This window comes from Bubalus kerabau, chromosome 1 (assembly GCF_029407905.1).
Source record: "Bubalus kerabau isolate K-KA32 ecotype Philippines breed swamp buffalo chromosome 1, PCC_UOA_SB_1v2, whole genome shotgun sequence".
In the NCBI taxonomy this organism is placed as follows: domain Eukaryota; kingdom Metazoa; phylum Chordata; class Mammalia; order Artiodactyla; family Bovidae; genus Bubalus; species Bubalus kerabau.
In genome coordinates this window covers 138,083,078-138,106,534 of record NC_073624.1, presented here as the reverse complement: position 1 = coordinate 138,106,534, position 23,457 = coordinate 138,083,078, and the positions used below count along the sequence as shown (strand labels likewise).

General features: G+C 37.8%; 1 protein-coding gene and 1 long non-coding RNA gene across 3 annotated transcripts in view; both read right to left on the bottom strand.

The window, feature by feature from the left end:
* Positions 1-23,457, bottom strand: part of PHYHIPL (phytanoyl-CoA 2-hydroxylase interacting protein like) — a 105,809-nt gene that overhangs the window by 38,245 nt on the left and 44,107 nt on the right. The window lies entirely within an intron of this gene.
* LOC129658915 (uncharacterized) overlaps positions 4,535-23,457 on the bottom strand; it is a 54,973-nt gene continuing 36,050 nt past the window's right edge. The window contains exon 2 of the long non-coding RNA XR_008717581.1: positions 4,535-4,921. This is a non-coding gene — a long non-coding RNA (uncharacterized LOC129658915). The remainder of the gene's footprint in view (positions 4,922-23,457) is intronic.

Below are 23,457 nucleotides of genomic sequence, written 5' to 3'. Positions count from 1 at the left end.
TTCTTTCCATCAGGTGGCCCAAGTATTGGAGTTTCAGCTTCAGCATCAGTCCCTCCAATGAATATTCAGGACTGATTTCCTTCAGGATGGACTGGTTGGATCTCCTTGCAGTCCAAGGGACTCTCAAGAGTCTTCTCCAACACGACAGTTCAAAAGCATCAATTCTTCACTGCTCAGCTTTCTTTATAGTCCAATTCTCACATCCATACATGACTACATGAAAAACCATAGCTTTGACTAGATGGACCTTTGTTGGTAATGTAATGTTTCTGCTTTTTAATATGCTGTCTAGATGGTCATCACTTTCCTTCCAAGGAGCACGCATCTTTTACTTCATGGCTGCAATCATCATCTACAGTGATTTTGGAGCTCCCCAAAATAGTTTTCCACCGTTTCCCTGTCTATTTGCCATGAAGTGATGGGACCAGATGCCATGATCTTAGTTTTATGAATATTGAGTTTTAAGCTAACTTTTTCACTCACTTTCACTTTCATCAAGAGGCTCTTTAGTTCTTCTTCGCTTTTTGCCATAAGGGTGGTGTCATCTGCATATATGAGGTTATTGACATTTCGCTGGCAATCTTGATTCCAGCTTGTGCTTAATCCAGTCCAGTGTTTTTCATGATGTACTCGGCATGGAAGTTAAATAAGCAGGGTGACAATATAAATAAGCCTTGACATACTCCTTCCCCTTGGAGCCAGTCTGTTGTTCCATGTCCAGTTCTAACTGTTGCTTCCTGACCTGCATACAGATTTCTCAAGAGGCAGGTCAGGTGGTCTGGTATTGGTATCTCTTTCAGAATTTTCCAGTTTGTTGTGATCCACACAGTAAAAGCCTTTAGTGTAGTCAATAAAGGAGAAGTAGATGTTTTTCTGGAACTCTCTTGCTTTTTCAATGATCTGATGGATGTTGGCAATTTGATCTCTGGTTCCTCTGCCTTTTCTAAAACCAGCTTGAATATCTGGAAGTTCACAGTTCACATACTGTTGAAACCTGGCTTGGAGAATTTTGTGCATTTGTGCGGTAGTTTGACCATTCTTTGCGTTGTCATTCTTTGGGATGAGAATGAAAACTGTCCTTTTCCAGTCCTGTGGCCACTGCTTCAGTTCAGTTCAGTCGCTCAGTCATGTCTGACTCTTTGCGACCCCATGAACTGCAGCACGCCAGGCCTCCCTGTCCATCACCAACTCCTTGAATTCACTCAAACTCACGTCCATCAACTCGGTGATGCCACCCAGCCATCTCATCCTCTGTCGTCCCCTTCTCCTCCTGCCCCCAATGCCTCCCAGCATCAGAATATTTTCCAATGAGTCAACTCTTTGCATGAGGTGGCCAAAGTACTGGAATTTCAGCTTTAGCATCATTCCTTCCAAAGAACACCCAGGACTGATCTCCTTTAGAATGGACTGGTTGGATCTCCTTGCAGTCCAAGGGACTCTCAAGAGTCTTCTCCAACACCACAGTTCAAAAGCATCAATTCTTTGGCACTCAGTTTTCTTCACAGTCCAACTCTCACATCCATACATGACTACTGGAAAAACCATAGCCTTGACTAGACAGACCTTTGTTGGCAAAGTAATGTCTCTGCTTTTGAATATGCTATCTAGGTTGGTCATAACTTTCCTTCCAAGGAGTAAGCATCTTTTAATTTCATGACTGCAGTCACCATCTGCAGTGATTTTGGAGCCCAAAAAAATAAAGTCTGACACTGTTTCCACTGTTTCCCCATCTATTTCCCATGAAGTGATGGGACCAGATGCCATGATCTTCGTTTTCTGAATGTTGAGCTTTAAGCCAACTTTTTCACTCTCCTCTTTCACTTTCATCAAGAGGCTTTTTAGTTCCTCTTTACTTTCTGCCATAAGGGTGGTGTCATCTACATATCTGAGATTATTGATATTTCTCCTGGCAATCTTGATTCCAGCTTGTGTTTTTTCCAGTTCAGCGTTTCTCATGATGTACTCTGCATATAAGTTAAATAAGCAGGGTGGCAATATACAGCCTTGACTGGTTCCTATTTGGAACTAGTCTGTTGTGGCCATTGCTTAGTTTTCCAAATTTCCTGGCACATTGAGTGCAGCACTTTCACAGCATCATCTTTTAGGATTTGAAATAGGTCAACTGGAATTCCATCACCTCCACTAGCTTTGTTTGTCGTGATGCTTCTTAAGGCCCATTTGACTTCACATTCCAGGATGTCTGGCTCTAGGTGAGGGATCATACCATCATGATTATCCGTGTCATGAAGATCTTTTTTTTTTTTTTTTAATAGTTCTTTTGTGTATTCTTGCCACCTCTTCTTAATATATTTTGCTTCTGTTAGTTCCATACCTTTTCTGTCCTTTCTTGTGCCCATCTTTGCATGAAATGTTCCCTTGGTATCTCTAATTTTCTTGAAGAGATCTCTAGTCTTTCCCATTCTATTGTTTTCCTCTATTTCTTTGCACTGATCACTGAGGAAGGCTTTCTTATCTCTCCTTGCTATTCTTTGGAACTCTGCATTTAGATGCTTATATCTTTCCTTTTCTCCTTTGCCTTTCACTTCTCTTCTTTGCACAGCTATTTGTAAGGTCTCCTCAGACAGCCATTTTGCATTTTTTGCATTTCTTTTTCTTGAGGATGGTCTTAATCACTGCCTCCTGTACAATGTCATGTACCTCTGCCCACAGTTCTTCAGAGATTCTATCAGATCTAATCCCTTGTATTTATCTCACCTCCACTGTATAATCATAAGGGATTTGGTTTAGGTCATACCTGAATGTTCTAGTGGTTTTCCCCACTTTCTTCAATTTAAGTCTGAATTTGGCAATAAGGAGTTCATGATCTGAGCCACATTCAGCTCCTGGTCTTGATTTTGCTGACTGTATAGAGCTTCTCCTGCTTTGGCTGCAAAGAATATAATCAATCTGATTTCGGTATTGACCATCTGGTGTGTCCATATGTAGAGTGTTCTCTTGTGTTGTTGAAAGAGGGTGTTTGCTGTGACCAGTGTGTTCTCTTGGCAAAACTCTATTAGCCTTTGCCCTATTCATTCTGTACTCAAAGGTAAAATTTGCCTGTTACTCCAGGTGTTTCTTGATTTCCTACTTTTGCATTCCAGTCCCCTATAATGAAAAGGACATATTTTTGGGGTGTTAGTTCTAAAAGGTCTTATAGGTCTTCACAGAGCCTTTCAACTTCAGCTTCTTCAGCACTACTGGTTGGAGCATAGATTTCAAGTACCGTGATACTGAATGGTTTGCCTTGGCAACAAACAGAGATCATTCTGTCATTTTTGTGATTGCATCCAAGTACTGCATTTCAGACTGTTCTGTTGACTATGAAAGCTATTCCATTTCTTGCTCACAGTAGTAGATATAATGGTCATCTGAATTAAATTCACCCATTCCAGTCTATTTTAGTTTGCTGATTCCTAAAATGTCAATGTTCACTCTCGACATCTCGTTTGACCACTTCCAATTTGCCTTGATTCATAGACCTTACATTCCAGGTTCCTTTGCTATATTGCTCTTTAGAGCATAGAACTCTGCTTCTAACACCAGTCACATCCACAACTGGGTGTTCTTTTGCTTTGGCTCTGTCTCTTTATTCTTTCTGGCGTTACTTCTCCACTGATCTCCAGTAGCATATTGGGCACCTACTGACCTGGGGAGTTCATCTTTCAGTGTTCTATCCTGTAGCCTTTTCATACAGTTCATGGGTTTCTCAAGGCAAGAATACTGAAGTGGTTCGCCATTCCCTTCTCCAGTGGACCACATTTTGTCAGAACTCTTCACCAGGAACAGTCTGTCTTAGTTAGCCCTACATGGCATGGCTCATAGTTTCATTGAGTTAGACAAGGCTGTGGGGCCACCATAGTTTGCTGCTGCTGCTACTAAGTTGCTTCAGTCGTGCCCAACTCTGTGTGATCCCATAGACTGCAGTCCACCAGGCTCCCCCGTCCCTGAGATTCTCTAGGCAAGAACACTGGAGTGGGTTGCCATTTCCTTCTCCAATGCATGAAGGTGAAAGTGATTTGGCCCCAGGTAAATAACAGGGAGGGAACAGCTCTACCTGTCAACAGAAACTTGGATTAAAGATTTATTGAGCATGGCCCCGCCCATCATAACAAGAACCAGTTTCCCCCTCAATTAGTCTCTTCCATCAGGAAGCTTCCATAAGAGTTTTAGCCTTCTCCATCAGAGGGCAGACAGACTGAAAACTCCAATCACTTTCCTTAAAAATGACTATCAGGAGCAATTTCCTCATTATCATACCTTTTTTTTTCTTTCTTAAAATTTTAGTGATTAAAAAAAAAATCAGCTACCATAGTACAAAAAGGACAATTGACTTCATAATTAAAAGTGTATGTGTATGTAAATGTTTAAATAAATATATATGTCAATAACTTTCATTATAAAATCAGAAATATAGTCTGCTGGGCTAAAAACATTTTTCATAAAATAACTTTAAAATGTTGCAATATTTTTAAAGTCATGAAAGAAAAATTAATTAAAACAGTAATAAAACTGAAAATAGTAACCACAGCAAAACCTGAAATTTTCTCTGCTTTATTCGCAATGAACTCCCAAAATAAAAGTATTCTTAATCATAACACTGAATATTGTTGGCACTTCTAGGACAAACACAAAAAAGAAAATAAAAATCACTTTCAATCACTATATTATTAACATACTATATAGCACAGGGGTCCCCAACTTCTGGGATTTGATGCCTGATGATCTGAGATGGTGTTAGTTGCTCATTGGTGTCCAACTCTGCGACCCCATGGACTGTAACCCACCAGGCTCCTCTGTCCATGGAGTTCTCCAGGCAAGAATACTGGAATTGACTGAAATTGCTTGCTATGCCCTTCTCCAGGGGATCTTCTCAACCCAGGAATTGAACCTGGCTCTCCTTTGTAGGGTGGTTTTTTACCAACTGAGCGATGTAAGAATAATGGAAATAAAGTTCACAATAAATATATTGCGTTTGAGGCATCCAGAAACCTTCCCCATAGGAAAACTGTCTTCCATGAAACCGTTCCCCAGTGCCAAAAAGATTGAGGACCACTGTTATAGCATATTGCTTTATAACTTGGTTTTCTCTTACTAGATTATGACTGATTTCCTATGACTGCTGCTGCTGCTAAGTCACGTCAGTCATGTCTGACTCTGTGTGACCCCATAGACGGCAGCCCACCAGGCTCCCCCGTCCCTGGAATTCTCCAGGCAAGAACACTGGAGTGGGTTGCCATTTCCTTCTCCAGTGAATGAAAGTGAAAAGTGAAGTCGCTCAGTCGCTCAGTCGTGTCCAACTCTTCACGACCCCATGGACTATAGCCTACCAGGCTGTTCTGTCCATGGGATTTCCCAGGCAAGAGTACTGGAGTGGGTTGCCATTGCCTTCTCCATTTCCTATGACTACATATATTCTAGTCTTGGTGTATTCTATTCTATCAATCAGCCATCCTAATATTGGACATGTACATTGACGTTTTCAGTGTTTTCCTGTAATAACACTCAGTTAATAATCTATGTAATTTTTTTGGCATATCTATGATTATTTATCTTTGGATAAACCCCAAGAACTAAAAATATTGAATCACATTTGTTTTCATCAATTTATATTCCCAACTATAGTTTTGGAGTGTCTTTTTTTGGCAGTTTTATCAGTTCAGTATATTACTACCTAAAATGTCCATGTGTTTGGATGGGCAAAAGTTGAAATCTTTATCCTAAAAAGGCAAAAACCTAAATGTAAAACATAAAAACCATAGAAGTGCCCGTTGTTTCAGCTTATTTATCCTTTTTGCTTTCTAGATCTTAATGCCACATTGTGTGTATATATGTGTGTCTGTGTGTATGTATGTGTTATAATGTGCATACCATCACTGGGCGCCAACAACCTTTTTAATAAAAAAAAGATCATTTTCATCTGAATAAGTGTAATACATTAATTATACTTTGAAATAATTTATATCCTACTTTATATCCTTCAATTTTCCTGTGCATGAATCTTTGTTCATTCGTGCATTTTTCATTGTAAATCTTTTTGGGTAAATTTGTTATAGATCGATCTGTTTCTGACCTTCATATATATACTAGCTTCTATTTTCATTTCTGGCTTGTCTTTTACATTCTCAGCAAAAAATTCTAAGTGTTTCCTCAATATCTCTGATTTATTTTCTTCAGTATGTATTTCATTCTTTGCTGCAATGGAATTTTAGAATTGATATAGCATTATTCATTTTTTTATATTCTTTTTCTGTTCACAATTAAGTCTCCTTATAAATCAGTTTATCTTTCATTTTTTGTCTTGTATAAGTTTCATTAAATCCAATCTTGAATTTTACCAAGAATTCAAAGCAGAATCTATAAAATTTACATAGTTTTCCAATAGAAAAAAATGCACGCTAGGCTTTAGCTTTATGCGAACTAAGAACTTCCAGATGTCCAAGGTGGGTTTAGAAAAGGAAGAGGAACTAGAGATCAAATTGCCAACATTTGCTGGATTATAGAGAATGCAAAGGAATTTCAGGAGAACATCTATTTCTGTTTCATGGACTACACTAAAGCTTTGACTGTGTGGATGATGACCAACTGTGGAAAGCTCTTAGAAAGATGGGACTACCAGACAATCTTACCTGTCTCCTGAGAAATCTGTACGCGGGTCAAGAAGCAACAGTTAGTACCCTGTATGGAACAACTGATTGGTTCAAGATGGAGAGAGGAGTGCGACAGGGCTGTCTGCTGTCACACTGTTTAACCTATAAACTGAGCACATCATGAGAAATGCCCGGCTGGGTGAGTTACAAGCCGGAATCAAGATAGCAGCAGAAACATCAACAACCTCAGGTATGTGGATGATACCACTCTAATGGCGAAAGAGAAGAGGAATTAAAGAGCCTCTTGATGAAAGTGAAGGAGGAGAGTAAAAGAGCTGACTTAAACTAAATATTAAAAAAACTAAGATCATGGCATCCGGCCCCATTACTGCATGACAAGTAGAAGAGAAAAGAGTGGAAGTAGTGACAGATTTCCTCTTCTTGGGCTCCAAAATCACTGCGGACGGTGACTGCAGGCCTTGAAATCAGAAAATGATTGCCTCTTGGCAGGAAAAGCGATGACAAACCTAGACACCTAGACAATGTGTTGAAAAGCAGAGAACATTACTCTGCCAACAAAGGGCCATATAGTGAAGGCTATGGTCTTCCCAGTGGTCAGGTACGGTTGTGAGAGCTGGACTATAAAGAAGGCAGAGTGCCAAAGAATTGATGCTTTCAAACTGTGGGGCTGGAAAAGACTCCTGAAAGTTCCTTGGACAGCAAGGAGATCAAACCAGTCAATCTTAAGGGAGATCAACCCTGAATATTCACTGGAAGGACTGATGCTGAAGCTCCAGTCATCTGTGTGCATCAGATGACTCACTGAAAAGTCCTTGATGCTGGGAAAGATCAAGGGCAGAAGGAGAAGAGGGCATCAGAGGATGAGATGGTTGGATGGCATCACTGATGCAATGAACATGAACATGGGCAAACTCCAGGAGATAGTGAAAGACAGGGAGGTCTGGTGTGCTGCAGTCCGTGGGGGTCACAAACAGTTGGACACAACTGGGTGACTGAATAACAATTATTACAGATTGGCTAAGATTGCTTATACTAGTTTGATAGACAAGGGTTTGAATTACACCTAGGCCACAAGGAACTGCCTGATCTCATATTAATATTTTAACATGCTAAGCCTCCACTGAGGGCAGGAGAAGGGGGCAACAGAGGATGAGATGGTTAGATAGCTTCACCAACTCAATGATCATGAGTTTGGGTAAACTTTAGGAGTTGGTGATGCAGTGCATGGGGTCGCAAAGCTCAGACATGACTTAACAACTAAACAAAAAACAACAACAAAAATGTCTCCATTTTCTCACAGGGTAGATGATTATTAAATGAGGCATGAAGACATACAAAACATTTAATACAGCATCTAGCATGTAGCAGACAATAGACGTTAGTTAATTTAACATTACTCTGATAGACAAAAGCAATACTAATTGACTCGATCCTTTAGTCTAATTAATGCATAACTTTTCTAATTCACTCCAGAATGTCAGTGCCTCCAAGTCTTGAATGATTTTTTTTTTTTTTTTTTTTTTGGAAATCCTATAAATAGACTGACATTCATTAGGGTCCAGATATACCCAAGTATTTTTGAGTAAATCAATATATGCTGAAAGAGGCTATATGTTCCCAATCTTGATGTGACATTTGAATATAATCTCTAAATTACACCATGCTTCCCACTCAAATATATTCTTAAAAAAAATCACTGCAGGTCACATCTAATTTTCTGTTTTTAAAGTATTATTTAATCTTAATGCTTGCCACCCTGTTTGCTATAGTCTTTCTTTCCACAAGCCTCTAGTTTTTATTTTTGCACAATATATCACTTTTTATTACTCTTTTCTCTGTACCCAATTCTTAAGCATCTCTTTTTGAACTATTTCTCTTAGATTTATGCTTATAGCACATCCTACTAATCTGTATATTTTTCATGGTTATTTCACATCCAAATCATTAATAAAGGATTTCTGAAAGCATATTTCCCAAGAACCATAGTATTCAAATGGCATTTCATCCCAATTTTGGATCATAAATCTCTACTCTGTAAGTATTGTTCCTGGGGTTGCTTTAAATCCATGTAATAGTACTTCTTTATTAAGGGAATTCCAGTTCATTTTTCAAGAAACTTTTATGGGGTACTATTTTATTCTTCACCCAATGATGAAAATGCATTTACTGAACCAGCTGCAAGGCTACTGAAACCTCCCAATACCAACTTTTTCACAGCTTCTCATTACTCTAGAGGTTAGGAGTTACAAATGGAGGACATAGAAATTCAACTCACAATATTAGGAAAATAGTTCTACAGGGAACACAGGCACCTGAATACTAATGCAAATTTTCCTCTCTGTTAAGGCAATCTCTGGCTTCCCTGGTGGCTGAATCTATAAAGAATCTGCCTGCAATGCAGAAGACCTGGGTTCAATCCCTGGGTCAGGAAGATCCTCTGGAGAAGGAAATGGAAACCCACTCAAGTATTCTTTCCTGGGAAATTCCATGGACAGAGGAGCCTAGCAGGCTACAGTCCATGGGGTTGTGAGAGTTAGACATGACTTAGTGACTAAACTACCACCACCACCAAGGCAATCTATGTGGTCAAAGCAGGGGAATATGACTACTCTGGAACCTCAGACTCTGAAGTTCAAGTCACTAATATTCAAAAGAATCTGAATATAGTTCAGATATATTCAGATATAGTTCAATTACAATGCTCATGGACTTTATAGAATTTTGATCTTCTGTGTGAAATCAAGAAAATCGGTCAATCTCTGGGGTGCTGACCCTTCACATACAACAGTGGATACAGCAGTTCAGAGAAGAAAACACAATATGTAGCTTTCACTGACATAAGAATCAGCACAAGATTAATGCTTCACACCATTTGTAGGCTTGCCTCTTCAGCATGCTAGAAGCTGAAGTTGAACGGTTCTATGAAGACCTACAAGATCTTTTAGAACTAACACCCAAAAAAGATGTCCTTTTCATTATAGGGGACTGGAATGCAAAAGTAGGAAGTCAAGAAACGCCTGGAGTAACAGGCAAATTTGGCCTTGGAATACGGAATGAAGCAGGGCAAAGGCTAATAGAATTTTGCCAAGAGAACACACTGGTCATAGCAAACACCCTCTTCCAACAACACAAGAGAAGACTCTACATATGGACATCACCAGATGGTCAATACCCAAATCAGCTTGATTATATTCTTTGCAACCAAAGATGGATAAGCTCTATAGTCAGCAAAAATAAGACTGGGAGCTGACTGTGGCTCAGATCATTAAGTCCTTATTGCCATATTCAGACTGAAATGAAGAAAGTAGGGAAAACCAATAGACCATTCAGGTATAACCTAAATCAAATCCCTTATGATTATACAGTGAAAGTGAGAAACAGATTTAAGGGACTAGATCTGATAGACAGAGTGCCTGATGAACTATGGACTGAGGTTTGGGACACTGTACAGGAAACAGGTTTCAAGACCATCCCCATGGAAAAGAAATGCAAAAAAGAAAAATGGCTGTCTGAGGAGGCCTTACAAATAGCTGTGAAAAGAAGAGAAGTGAAAAGCAAAGGAGAAAAGGAAAATATAAGCATCTGAATGCAGAGTTCCAAAGAATAGCAAGGAGAGATAAGAAAGCCTTCCTCAGCGATCAGTGTAAAGAAATAGAGGAAAACAACAGAATGGGAAAGACTAGAGAGCGCTTCAAGAAAATTAGAGATACCAAGGGAACATTTCATGCAAAGATGGACTTGATAAAGGACAGAAATGGTATGGGCCTAACAGAAGCAAAAGATATTAAGAAGAGGTGGCAAGAATACACAGAAGAACTGTACAAAAAAAGATCTGCACGACCCAGATAATCATGATGATGTGATCACTCACCTAGAGCCAGATATCCTGGAATATGAAGTCAAGTGGGCCTTCAAAAGCATCACTATGAACAAAGCTAGTGGAGGTGATGGTATTCTAGTTGAGCTATTTCAAATCCTGAAAGATGATGCTGTAAAAGTTTTGCACTCAATATGCCAGCAAATTTGGAAAACTCAGCAGTGGCCACAGGACTGGAAAAGGTCAGTTTTCATTCCAATCCCAAAGAAAGGCAATGCCAAAGAATGCTCAAACTACCGCACAATTGCACTCATCTCACATGCTAGTAAAGTAATGCTCATAATTCTCCAAGCAAGGCTTCAGCAATATGTGAACCATGAACTTCTAGATGTTCTAGCTGATTTTAGAAAAGGCAGAGGAACCAGAGATCAAATTGCCAACATCTGCTGGATCATCGAAAAAGCAAGAGTTCCAGAAAACCATCTATTTCTGCTTTATTGACTATGCCAAAGCCTTTGACTGTTTGGATCACAAAAAACTGTGGAAAATTCTTCAAGAGATGGGAATACCGGACCACCTGACCTGCCTTTTGAGAAACCTATATGCAGATCAGGAAGCAACAGTTAGAACTGGACATGGAACAACAGACTGGTTCCAAATAGGAAAAGGAGCGGGTCAAAGCTGTATATTGTCACCCTGCTTATTTAACTTGTGTGCAGAGTACATCATGAGAAACGCTGGGCCGGAGGAAGCACAGCTGGAATCAAGACTGCTGGGAGAAATACCAATAACCTCAGATATGCAGATGACACCGCCCTTATGACAGAAAGTGAGAAGGAACTAAAGAGCCTCTTGATGAAAGTAAAAGAGGACAGTGAAAAGTTGGCTTATAACTCAACATTCAGAAAACAAAGATCATGGCATCTGGTCCCATCACTTCATGGCAAATAGATGGGGAAACAGTGTCAGACTTTATTTTTGGGGGCTCCAAAATCACTGCAGATGGTGATTGCAGCCATGAAATTAAAAGACGCTTACTCCTTGGAAGAAAAGTTATGACCAACTTAGCATATTAAAAAGCAGAGACATTACTTTGCCAACAAAGGTCTGTCTAGTCAAGGCTATGGTTTTTCCAGTGGTCATGTATGGATGTGAGAGTTGGACTGTGAAGAAAACTGAGTGCCAAAGAATTGATGCTTTTGAACTGTGGTGTTGGAGAAGACTCTTGAGAGTCCCTTGGACTGCAAGGAGATCCAACCAGTCCATCCTAAAGAAGATACTTAGTCCTCGGTGTTCTTTCAAAGGACTGATGCTGAAGCTGAAACTCCAATACTTTGGCCACCTCATGCGAAGAGTTGACTCATAGGAAAAAACCCTGATGCTGGGAGGGATTGAGGGCAGGAGGAGAAAGGGACAACCGAGGATGAGATGGCTGGATGGCATCACCAACTCGATGGACATGAGTTTGGGTAAACTCCGGGACTTGGTGATGGACAGGGAGGCCTGGCGTGCTGTGGTTCATGGGGTCGCAAAGGGTCGGACACAACCGAGCGACTGAACTGAACTGAGCTGACAGTCATACTTGGCTATCACACTTTTTCTCAAGTGTAATTGTCTTAAGCTTCTCTTATACATAATCAAATTAATATATCACTACATCTAGGAACTCAACTTTTTTCTGATTATATTTCCTTGCCAAAGGGAAACTGTGACACCATGATGGAGTAGAGCACTGTTGTTGTTAGTTGGTAACTCATGTCAGACTCTTTTGTGACCCCATGGACTGTAGCCCTCCAGGGTCCTCTGTCCATGGGATTTCCCAGGCAGGAATACTGGGATGAGTGGCCATTTCCTTCTCCAGAGATACCAAGGGAACATTTCATGCAAAGATGGACACAATAAAGGACAGGAAAGTCAACAACCTAACAGAAGCAGAAGAGATTAAGAAGAGGTGGCAAGAAGACACAGAACTGTACAGAAAAGGACTACAATGGTGTGATAGCCAGACATGCTGGGAGTCTGAAATCAAGTAATCCTTAGGAAGCATTACTACAAACAAAGCTAGCAGAGGTGATGGAATTCCAGCTGTGCTATTTCAAATCCTAAAAGATGATTTTGTTGAAGTGCTGCATTCAGGATGTTAGCATATTTGGAAAACTCAGTAGTAGCCACAGGACTGAAAAAGTCAGTTTTCATTCCAATCCCAAATAAGGGCAATGCCAAAGAATGTTCAAACTACTGCACAGTTGTCCTCATTTCACATGCTAGCAAGGTAATCCTTAAAATCCTTCAAGCTAGGTTTCAGTAGTATCTGAATTGAGAACTTCCAGATATACAAGCTGGATTTAAAGAAGGCAGAGGAATCAGAGGTCAAATTGTTAACATCCACTGGATCCTAGAAAAAGCAAGAGAATTCCAGAAAAACACCTACTTCTTCATTGACTAAACTTTTGGCTCTGTGGATCACAACAAACTGGAACATTCTTAAAGAGATGGGAATACCAGACCACCTTATCTACCTCCTGAGAAATCTGTATGCAGGTCAAGAAGCAACAGGTAGAACTGGACATGGAACAACAGACTGGTTCCATATTGGGAAAGGAGTACATCAAGGCTGTATATTGTCCACTTGCATATTTAACTTCTATGCAGAATACATCATGCAAGATGCCAGACTGTATGACGCACAAGCTGGAATCAAGACTGCAGGGAGAAATATCAATAACCTCAGATATGCAGATGACACCACCCTTATGGCAGAAAGTGAAGAGGAACTAAAGAGCCTCTTGATGGAAGTGAAAGAGGAGTCCAAAAGACTGTTCTATACATCAGTGTCTCTTTTGCTGTCTTGTATACAGGGTTATTGTTATCATCTTTCTAAATTCCATATGTATGCTTTAGTATACTGTATTGGTGTTTTTCTTTCTGGCTTACTTCACTCTGTATAATAGGCTCCAGTTTCATCCACCTCATTAGAACTGATTCCAATGTATTCTTTTTAATGGCTGAGTAGTACTCCATTGTGTATATGTACCACAGCTTTCTTATCCATTCATCTGCTGATGGACATCTAGGTTGCTTCCATGTCCTGGCTATTATAAACAGTGCTGCTATGAACATTGGGGTACATGTGTCTCTTTCAATTCTGGTTTCCTCAGTGTGTATGCCCAGCAGTGGGATTAGAACAGTCTTTTGGACTCTGTGGGAGAGGGAGAGGGTGGGAAGATTTGGGAGAATGGCATTGAAATACATATAATATCATATATGGAACAAGTCGCCAGTCCAGGTTCGATGCATGATACTGGATGCTTGGGGCTGGTGCACTGGGACGACCCAGAGGGATGGTATGGGGAGGGAGGAGGGAGGGGGGTTCAGGATGAGGAACACATGTATACCTGTGGCGGATTCATTTTGATATTTGGCAAAACCAATACAATATTGTAAAGTTTAAAAATAAAATTAAATTAAAAAAAAAAAAAGAAAGTGAAAGAGGAGAGTGAAACATCTGGCTTAAAACACCACATTCAAAAGATCATGACATCCGGTCCCATCACTTCATGGCAAATGGATGGGGAAACAATGGAAACCATAAAGCCTAAGACTTTATTTTCTTAGGCTCCAAAATCACTACAGATTGTGACAGCAGCCATGAAAGTAAAAGATGCGTGCTCCTAGGTGGAAGGAAAGCTATGACAAACCTAGAAATCATATTAAAAAACAAAGATATCACTTTGCTGATGTGGTCCATACAGTCAAAGCTATGGTTTTTCCAGAAGTCATGTTGGATGTGAGAGTTGGACCATAATGAAGGCTGACCACCGAAGAATTGATGCTTTCCAACTACGGTGCTGGTGAAGACTCTTGAAAGTCCCTTGGACTGCAAGGGGATCAAATCAGTCAATTCTAAAGGAAATCAATCCTGAATATTCATTGAAGGACTGATGTGGGAACTCTAATACTTTGGCCAGTTGAAGCAAAAAGCCAACTTATTGGAAAAAAACCCTGATGCTGGAAAAGATTGAAGGGAGCAGGAGAAGGGGGTAACCGAGGATGAGAAGGTTGATGGCATCATTGATTCAACGGACATGAATCTGAGCAAATTCCAGGAATATAGAGAAGGACAGGAAAGTCTGGCATGCTGCAGTAGACAGGGTCATGAGTCAGGCACAACTGAGCAACTGAACAAGAACAACAAGCAAGGAGACCCAGGGGCAGATGAAAGTGGGAATACTCAAGAAGCACTATCAGTTTATTTTGTTAGTTATTATCAGTTCAGCATAAAATGGTGTGAAAAGTAGCAGAATCTATTAATATAGGCCTGAACTGCTTTTGCTGCTCCTTTTCTCCAAGAGTATAAAACAAACACAACTTGTTTCCATAATCCTATTCTCTGCTTTTTCAATGTACCTGACCCTTTGTTATTTTTATATGAATTCATTAAGACCTGTGTTTTGTGCTACCTATCTTGTAGTATACTAGAAACTCTGATGAAGATATACATTTTAAATGAAATTACTATATGAAATAATGCTTTCTTAGGGGAAAAGTTACTATCCATTGTGGATGTCAATTAAGAGTTCTTTCCTCCTTCTGTTTCTCTAATAATGACCTTAGTCCCCCCAGTGTATTTAATAATCTTGAAAAATTATCAATCTATAACCAAATTCAAAGGTCAAAAGCAACAGTTAGAACCAGACATGGAACAATAGACTGGTTCAAAATTGGCAAAGGCATACATCAAGGCTGTATATTGTCACCCTGCTTATTTAACTTATATGCAAAGTACATCATGTGGAATGCCAGGCTGGATGAAGCACAAGCTAGAATCAAGATTGCTGGGAGAAATATCAGTAACCTCAGATATGCAAATGGCACCACCCTTATGGCAGAAAGTGAAGAAGAACTAAAGAGCCTCTTGATGAAAGTGAAAGAGAAGAGTGAAAAAACTAGCTTAAAACACAACATTCAAAAAACGAAGATCATGGCATCCAGTTGCATCACTTCATGGCAAATAGATGGGGAAACAATGGAAGCAATGAGAGACTTTATTTTCTTGGGCTCCAAAATCACTGCAGATGGTGACTGTAGCCATGAAATTAAAAGATGCTTGCTCCTTGGAAGAAAAGCTGTGTATGACAAACCTAGACAGCAGACATTACTTTGCCAACAAAGGTCCATCTAGTCAAAGCTATGGTTTTTCTAGTAGTCATGTACGGATATAAGAGTTGGACCATAAACAAAGTTGAGTACCAAAGAATTGATGCTTTTGAAGTCTGGTATTGGAGAAGACTCCTGAGAGTCCCTTGGACTGCAAGGAGATCAAAACAGTCAATCCTAAAGGAAATTAGCCCTGAATATTCACTGGAAGGACTGATGCTGAAGGTCCAATACTTTGGCTACCTGATTGAAGAACTGACTCATTGGAAAAGACTCTGATGCTGGGAAAGATTGAAGGCAGGAGGAGAAGGGGATAGCAGAGAAAGAGATGATTGGATGGCATCACCGACTTGATGGACATGAGTTTGAGCAAGCTCCAGGGATGGACAGGGAAGCCTGGCATGCTGCAGTCCATGGGGTCACAAAGAGTCGGACATGACTGAGTGACTGGACTGAACGGACAACCAAATTCATTTAATTGACATTTATGGAGGTACTTCCATGTAGTAAGATAATGACCATTATTTTTCAAGGAAAAAAACCTCCAGGAAAATAGTGGTTACAGTTCATATCAAACTTAAAAAAAATTAATAACTTTATATGTAAATGGATCCAATTAGCATTTATGTTGTGACTTCTAATAGCAGTTATGGATAGAATACTTTGGGGTATTAAAATAAGCCTGCTTCATGAAATTATGTAGCGAGTCTAGTCAGTGAGCAAAATTATAATTTATTTATTCCCACCTAGGTAACTAAAAGCATTATTAATGTAGGAAACTTATAGGTAGATACATCATTTTTACATATCACACTTCAGAACATAAATATTAAAATATTTTTTAAATGCATACATATGCAAGGCATTAAGCTATTATTTATGCATAACTATTTATTTGGCTTTCTATAATTTTTAAATAGTAATTTCTTATTTCTTTATGAGCACATGCAGGAAACAGTCCCAATATAACAGGGATATTAAAAAGTCTCTAAAATACTTAGAATATATTTTTTCTGCATGTGGTCATTACCAGCTAATTTCAAGAAAATTTACATAGTATGATAATTTTACAGCTTTCCCAATACAAAAAATACTGCATAGAAAATCTATACTTCTATATTGTAATGAGATGCTTTATTATGAGGTTAATGAAGCTTAATATTGAAGGCTCCTCATTTGCATGGTCCTCTTTCATGGCCCAATACATAAATTTTTATTTATAATTATTCTTTTTCCTAAAGACAGTCTTCCAAATTATATAAGGTTGAGATTACACAATATTTAGATCCACTCTTCCAGAGTAGGTTTAAACATTTCTTAATGAATCACGCTAATTTTAACTTATTCTATTTTAAAATAAAAATACACCTTTATACAACAGTATATAAGGCATTTAACATACCTTTATATAAGGCATATAATATGATTATTTAATATACATATACATAGTGAAATGATAATTACAGTCAAGCTAATTAACATTTCAGTTACCTTTTTTTAAAATGGTGAAAATACCTGAAATACATTCTCTTAGCAAATCTTCAGTATTTGATAAAGTATTGTTAACTATAGTCATCATGCTATATATCAGACCTCTAGATTTACAAGTGTAACTTTTCACCTTCTGACCAGTATCTCTCCATTTCCCCTACCCTTCCTGCTCCTGTAAACCACCATTCTTTTTACTCTCTGCTTCTATGAACTCAACGTTTTGTGATTCCACATTTAAGTGAGATCATATACAAATCTTTCTTGACTCACAATGGGATTATGTCCCAATAAACCCACTGTAAACTGAAAAGACATTTAATATGCCTAACCTACCGAACATCATACCTTAGCATAGCCTGCCTTAAATATACACTTAGAACATGTATGTTAGCCTATAGATGGGCAAAATCATCTAACAGAAGGCCAATCTTATAATAAAGTGTTGTATATCTCATATAACTTACTGAATACTACACTGAAAGTGAAAAATAGAATGGTTGTAAGTGTATTGGTTGTTTACCCTGTGTTCATATTTCTCAGTACTGTGGCTCACTGCTACTTCCCAACACCTCAAGAGTGTATAGCACTCATATTGCTAGCTCAGGAAACAAGTAAAATTTAAACTTCGAAGTACAGCTTTTACTGAATGCATATTGTTTTTGCATCATCATAGTGTTACAAAAAATTCTTAAGTTGAACCACTGAAAGTTGGGGACCATCTGTAGTGATATTCTATATTTGTCTGGCTTATTTCATTAAGCATAATGTCCTTCAAGTTCACAATGTTGCTGCAAATTATGGGATCTTTTCCTTTAATGCTGAGTAATATTTCATTGTTTATATGTATATCACAATTATTTTAACCATTTATTCTTTGACATACACTTAGGTTGTTTCCATAACATGGCTATTGTGAGTAATGCTGCAATTAATATGGCAACGTGGCTACCTCTTTGAGGTACTTAATTCATTTTGAATTAATTTCCTCTGAGTATATACCCAAAGGAAGAATTACTAGATCATACAGTAGCAAGAACAATCAGACTAGAAAAAATAAGAAGCATCCAAATCAGAAAGGAAGAAGTAAAATTATCCCTGTTTATATATGCAAAATTCTATTTGTAGAAAACCCTAAAGTCTCAACAACAAAAAATGGTTCAAACTAATAAACAAATTTAGTAAAGTTGTAGGAATCAAAAATCAGATGCATTTCTTTACACCAATAATGAACTATCTGAAAAGAAAATCAACAAAGTAATATTCATAATATCATCAAGAAGAATACAATACTTAGAATAATCTTAACCAAGGGAGTAAAATAACTGTACACTGAAGACTATAAAACATTGATTAAAGAACTGAAGAAGACACAAATTAATGAAAAGATATATCATGTTCAAGAATTAAAAGAACTAATACTGCTAAAATGTACATACTACCCAAAACAATATACAGATTCAACATAATCTTTATCAAATTTCAATGGCAGTTTTCACAAAAATAGAAAAAACAATCTTAAAATTCATATGGGACAACAAAAGACCCCCAAAAGGCAAAACAATCCTGAGGGGAAAAAATCAGAAACACTTCCTGATTTCAAATTATATCACAAAGCTATAGTAATCAAAGCAGTATGGTACTGGCATCAAAAGAGACACATCGACTAACAGAACAGAACAGGACAGCCCAGAAATAAACCCAAGTATATACAGTCAACTAATTTTCCACAAGAGCATGAAGAATACATAATGAGGAAAGGGTAGTCTCTTCAACAAATGGTGCTGAGAAAATGGGAGTATCCACATGCAAAAGAATGAAATTGGACCCTTAACTTAAACCATACACAAATACAAACTCAAAATGGATTAAACACTTACACATAAGACCTTGAAGCCATTAAACTCTTAGAATAAAACACAGGGGAAAAAAGCTCCTTGACACTGGCTTTACCAATTATTTTTGAATATGATACCAAAAGCTCAGCTAATAAAAGCAAAAACAAGTGGAACTATATTCATTGAAAAAGCTTCTACACAGCAAAGAAAGCACTCAACAAAAACAAAAGGCAACCTATATATAGGGAGAAAATATTTGCAAACCATGCATATGATAATGGGTTAATATCCAAAACACATAAGGAACTCATACTTAACAGCAAAATTAACAAACAAAATCTTCCCCCAAAACATAGAATCCAAGTAATTTCATTAAAAATTGGCAAAGGGCCTGAATAGACATTTTTCCAAAGAAGATATACACCTATCCAATTGGCAGACGAAAAGGTGCTCAATTATTACTAGTCATCAGGGAAATACAAATCAAAACCATAATAAGATAGTATCTCATACCTGTTGGATAGTTACTATTAAAAAGAAAAAAAAAGTGCTGGTGAGGAAATAAAGGAAATCTTCTACACTGTTGGTGGGAATGTAAATTGGTACAGCGATTATAAAAAACAGTTATGAAGTTTCCTTAAAAGTGTAACCTATTCTTTAGATGTGATCTCAAGCCACATCTCTGAAAGTCCATCCTGATAACTCTGGGATCTACAGAAACCTTCTCTCAGAACTCTTATAGAAATTTCAGAGAGTACTATGTATGCCACAGATTCTTCTAGGCTACCCTATTTCTATATTATATGGGCTTTGAAATCAGGCAAGACTTTAACATCTTTGTCACTTCAGTTCAGTTCAGTCGCTCAACTATTTGTGACCCCATGAACCGCAGCACACCAGGCCTCCCTGTCCATCACCAACTACCAGAGTCACCCAAACCCACGTACATTGAGTTGGTGATGCCATCAAACCATCTCATCCTCTGTCGTCCCCTTCTCCTCCTGCCCCCAATCCCTCCCAGCATCAGGGTCTTTTCAAATGAGTCAGCTCTTCGCATCAGGTGGCCAAAGTATTAGAGTTTCACTTCAACATCAGTCCTTCCAATGAACACCCAGGACTGATCTCCTTTAGGATGGAATGGTTGGATCTCCTTGCAGTCCAAGGGACTCTCAAGAGCCTTCTCCAACACCACAGTTCAAAAGCATCAATTCTTCAGCACTCAGCTTTCTTCACAGTCCAACTCTCACATCCATACATGACCACTGGAAAAACCATAGCCTTGACTAGCCGGACCTTTGTTGGCAATGTCTCTGCTTTTTAATATGCTGTCTAAGTTAGTCATAACTTTCCTTCCAAGGAGTAAGTGTCTTTTAATTTCATGGCTGCAGTCACCATCTGCAGTGATTTTGGAGCCCCGAAAAAGAAAGTCTGACACTGTTTCCACTGTTTCCCCATCTATTTGCCATGAAGTGATGGGACCAGATGCCATGATCTTAGTTTTCTGAATGTTGAGTTTTAAGCCAACTTTTTCACTCTCCTCTTTCACCTTCATAAAGAGGCTTTTTAGTTCATATGTATAGAAATAGTTAAAACATTTCAAAAGCAAATACTTTTTTGAACTAAGAATACTACAATTGTATTTTATAGAAATGAGGAAATTTTACAAAGAAAATTCATGAGGAAAAAATATGTACATTATTTTCTGCACTAGAAATTAAAAAAATTAAAATGAAAAAATACACATAATAGTAATTGACAAAGTACTTATTCATTTTCCTTGATTTTAGTTTTCACCAGAAAGTATGCCTGTAAATAATAAAGAAGCTACTGCATCGTAAGTTTTCTTTTAAAACTAAGATTCTATTTGTATTCAGAACATTGCTATAAACTTGATCAGCACAATGAAATTTATCTTACTAAATAAGTCATTTCCCCCATCCCTTCATATTCCCTTAATAATTGAAGATTAAAATGTGTTTCAGTTGCAAAATACTGGAAGTAATGTGTTTTTGTAAAAGGTATACTAGTATACTATTACTTGTCATCTCAAGATTATGAAAAGGCAGTTTTTCCGTATTTCTTTATGTATAAATTATATTTTATTTATATGTATTCATATAAATTTTGAGGATGAGAATCTCATTTCAAGAATAGCAAAATAAAATAAATATTATAAACTGTTTTCTTTTGATAGAAGACTAATTTGTATGTTCATAAGACATTTGTTGAATGCCTAAGGCAAGAGGATTAAAATATGAGTCAGTGACAGGCCAGAAGGGAGTAGCGGGATATGTTTCAAGTGATGAAAGGGAAAAATCTATAATCAAGAATACCCAGCTAAGCTCTCATTCAGATTTGATGGAGAAATCAGAAGCATTACAGACAAGCAAAAGCTAAGAGAATTTAGCACCACCAAACCAGCTTTACAACAAATGCTAAAGGAACTTCTCTAGGTGGGAAAGAAAAGGCCATAACTAAAAACAAGGAAATTATGAATGTGAAAGGCCACAGGTTAAGGCAAACATACAGTAAAGGTAGAAAATCATCTACACAAAAATACGATATCAAAACCAGTGGTGGTCATGAGGAGAGTACAAATGCAGAATATCAGAAATGTGTCTGCAATTAAGAGACTTAAAACAATATTGTTTACGTATAGACTGCTATATCAAAACATGGTAATTGCAGATAAGAATCTACAATAGACAAAAAAAAAAGGCAATCCAAACACAACACTAAAGATAGTCATCAAATCAGAAGACAATAAAAGAGGAAGGGAAGGAAAAGACCTACAAAAACAATCCCAAAACAATCCACAAAATGGCAATAAGGACATACATATCAATAATTACTTTAAGTATAAATTAATTAAATGCCCCAATCAAAAGATAGATTGGATGAATGAATACAAAAACAGGACCCATAAACAAGCTGTTTACAAGAGACCCACTTCAGATCTAGAGACACTTACGGACTGAAAGTGAGGGAATGGAAAAAGGTATTCCATGCAAATGGAAATCAAAAGAAAACTGGAGTAGCAAAACTCAGATAAGACAAAATAAACTAAAATACTTCCAAGAGACAAAGGACACTCCATAATGATCAAGGGATAAATCCAAGAAGAAAATACAACTGTAAATATATATATGCACTCAACATAGGAGCACCTTAATATATAAGGCAAATGCCAACAGCCCTAAAAGGAGGAATTGACAGTAACACAATAATAGTGGGGGATTTAAAACCCCACTTACAACAACAGACAGATCACCCAGACAGAAAATCAAAAAGGAAACACAAGCCTTAAATGACATATTAAACCAAATGAATTTAAGTGTTATTTATAGAGCATTCCATCTGAAAGCAGCAGAATATACATCTTCCTCAAGTGCACACAGAGCATTCTACAGGATAGGTCACATGCTGGGTCATAAAGCAAGTTTTGATAAATTTAAGAAAACAGAAATCACATTAAGCATCTTTTCTAACCACAACACTATGAGATTAGAAATTGATGATAAAAAAAAAAAAACCTAGAAAACACAAACACATGAAGGTTAAACAATTTACTACTGAAAAATCAATGGATCAATGAAGAAATCAAAGAGGAAATAAAAAAATACCTAGAGATAAATGACAACAAAAATATGACAATCCAAACCCAATGCGATACAGCAAAAGCAGCTCTAAGGTGCAAGTTTATAGCAATACAATCTTACCTCAGGAAACAAGAAAAAACCCCAGAAAATAACTTAATCTTAAAGCTAAAAAAACTAGAGAAAGAGGAACAAAGAAAACTAGCAGAAGGAAAGAAATCATAAAGATCAAGACAGAAATAAATAAAATAGAGACAAAGAAGACAACAGAAAAGATCAATGAAACTGAAAGCTGGTTCTTTGAAAAGATTGATAAGATAAACAAAATTAAGAAATCTTTAGCCAGACTCATCAAGAAAAAAAGAGAGCGCGCTCAAATGAATAAAATTAGAAATGAAAAAGAAGTTACAATGGACATGACAGAAATACAAATGATCATAAGAGACTACTACAAGCAACCATATGCCAATAAAATGGACAACCTAGGAGAAAAGGACAAATACTGAGAAAGGTACAACCTTCCAAAACTGAACCATGAAGAAATGGAAAATATGAACAGGCCAATTACAAGTACTGAAATGGAAACTATAATTTAAAAACTCCCAACAAAGAAAAGTCCAAGACCAGATGGCCTCAAAGGCAAATTCTATCAAATATTTAGAGAAGAATTTATACTTATCTTTTTGAAACTCTTCCAAAAAACTGCAGAGGAAGGAGTACTCCCAAATTCATTCTATGAGGCACTGTCACCCTGATATGAAAACCAAAGAAAGATACCACAAAAAAACCCACAAAATTACAGGTCAGTATCCTAGGTGGCATTAGTGGTAAAGAACCCGCCTGCCAATGCAGGATATGTAAGAGATGTGGGTTCCATCCCTGAGTTAGGAAGATCCCCTGAAGAAGGAAATGGCAACCCACTACAGTATTCTTACTTGGAAAATGCCATGGAC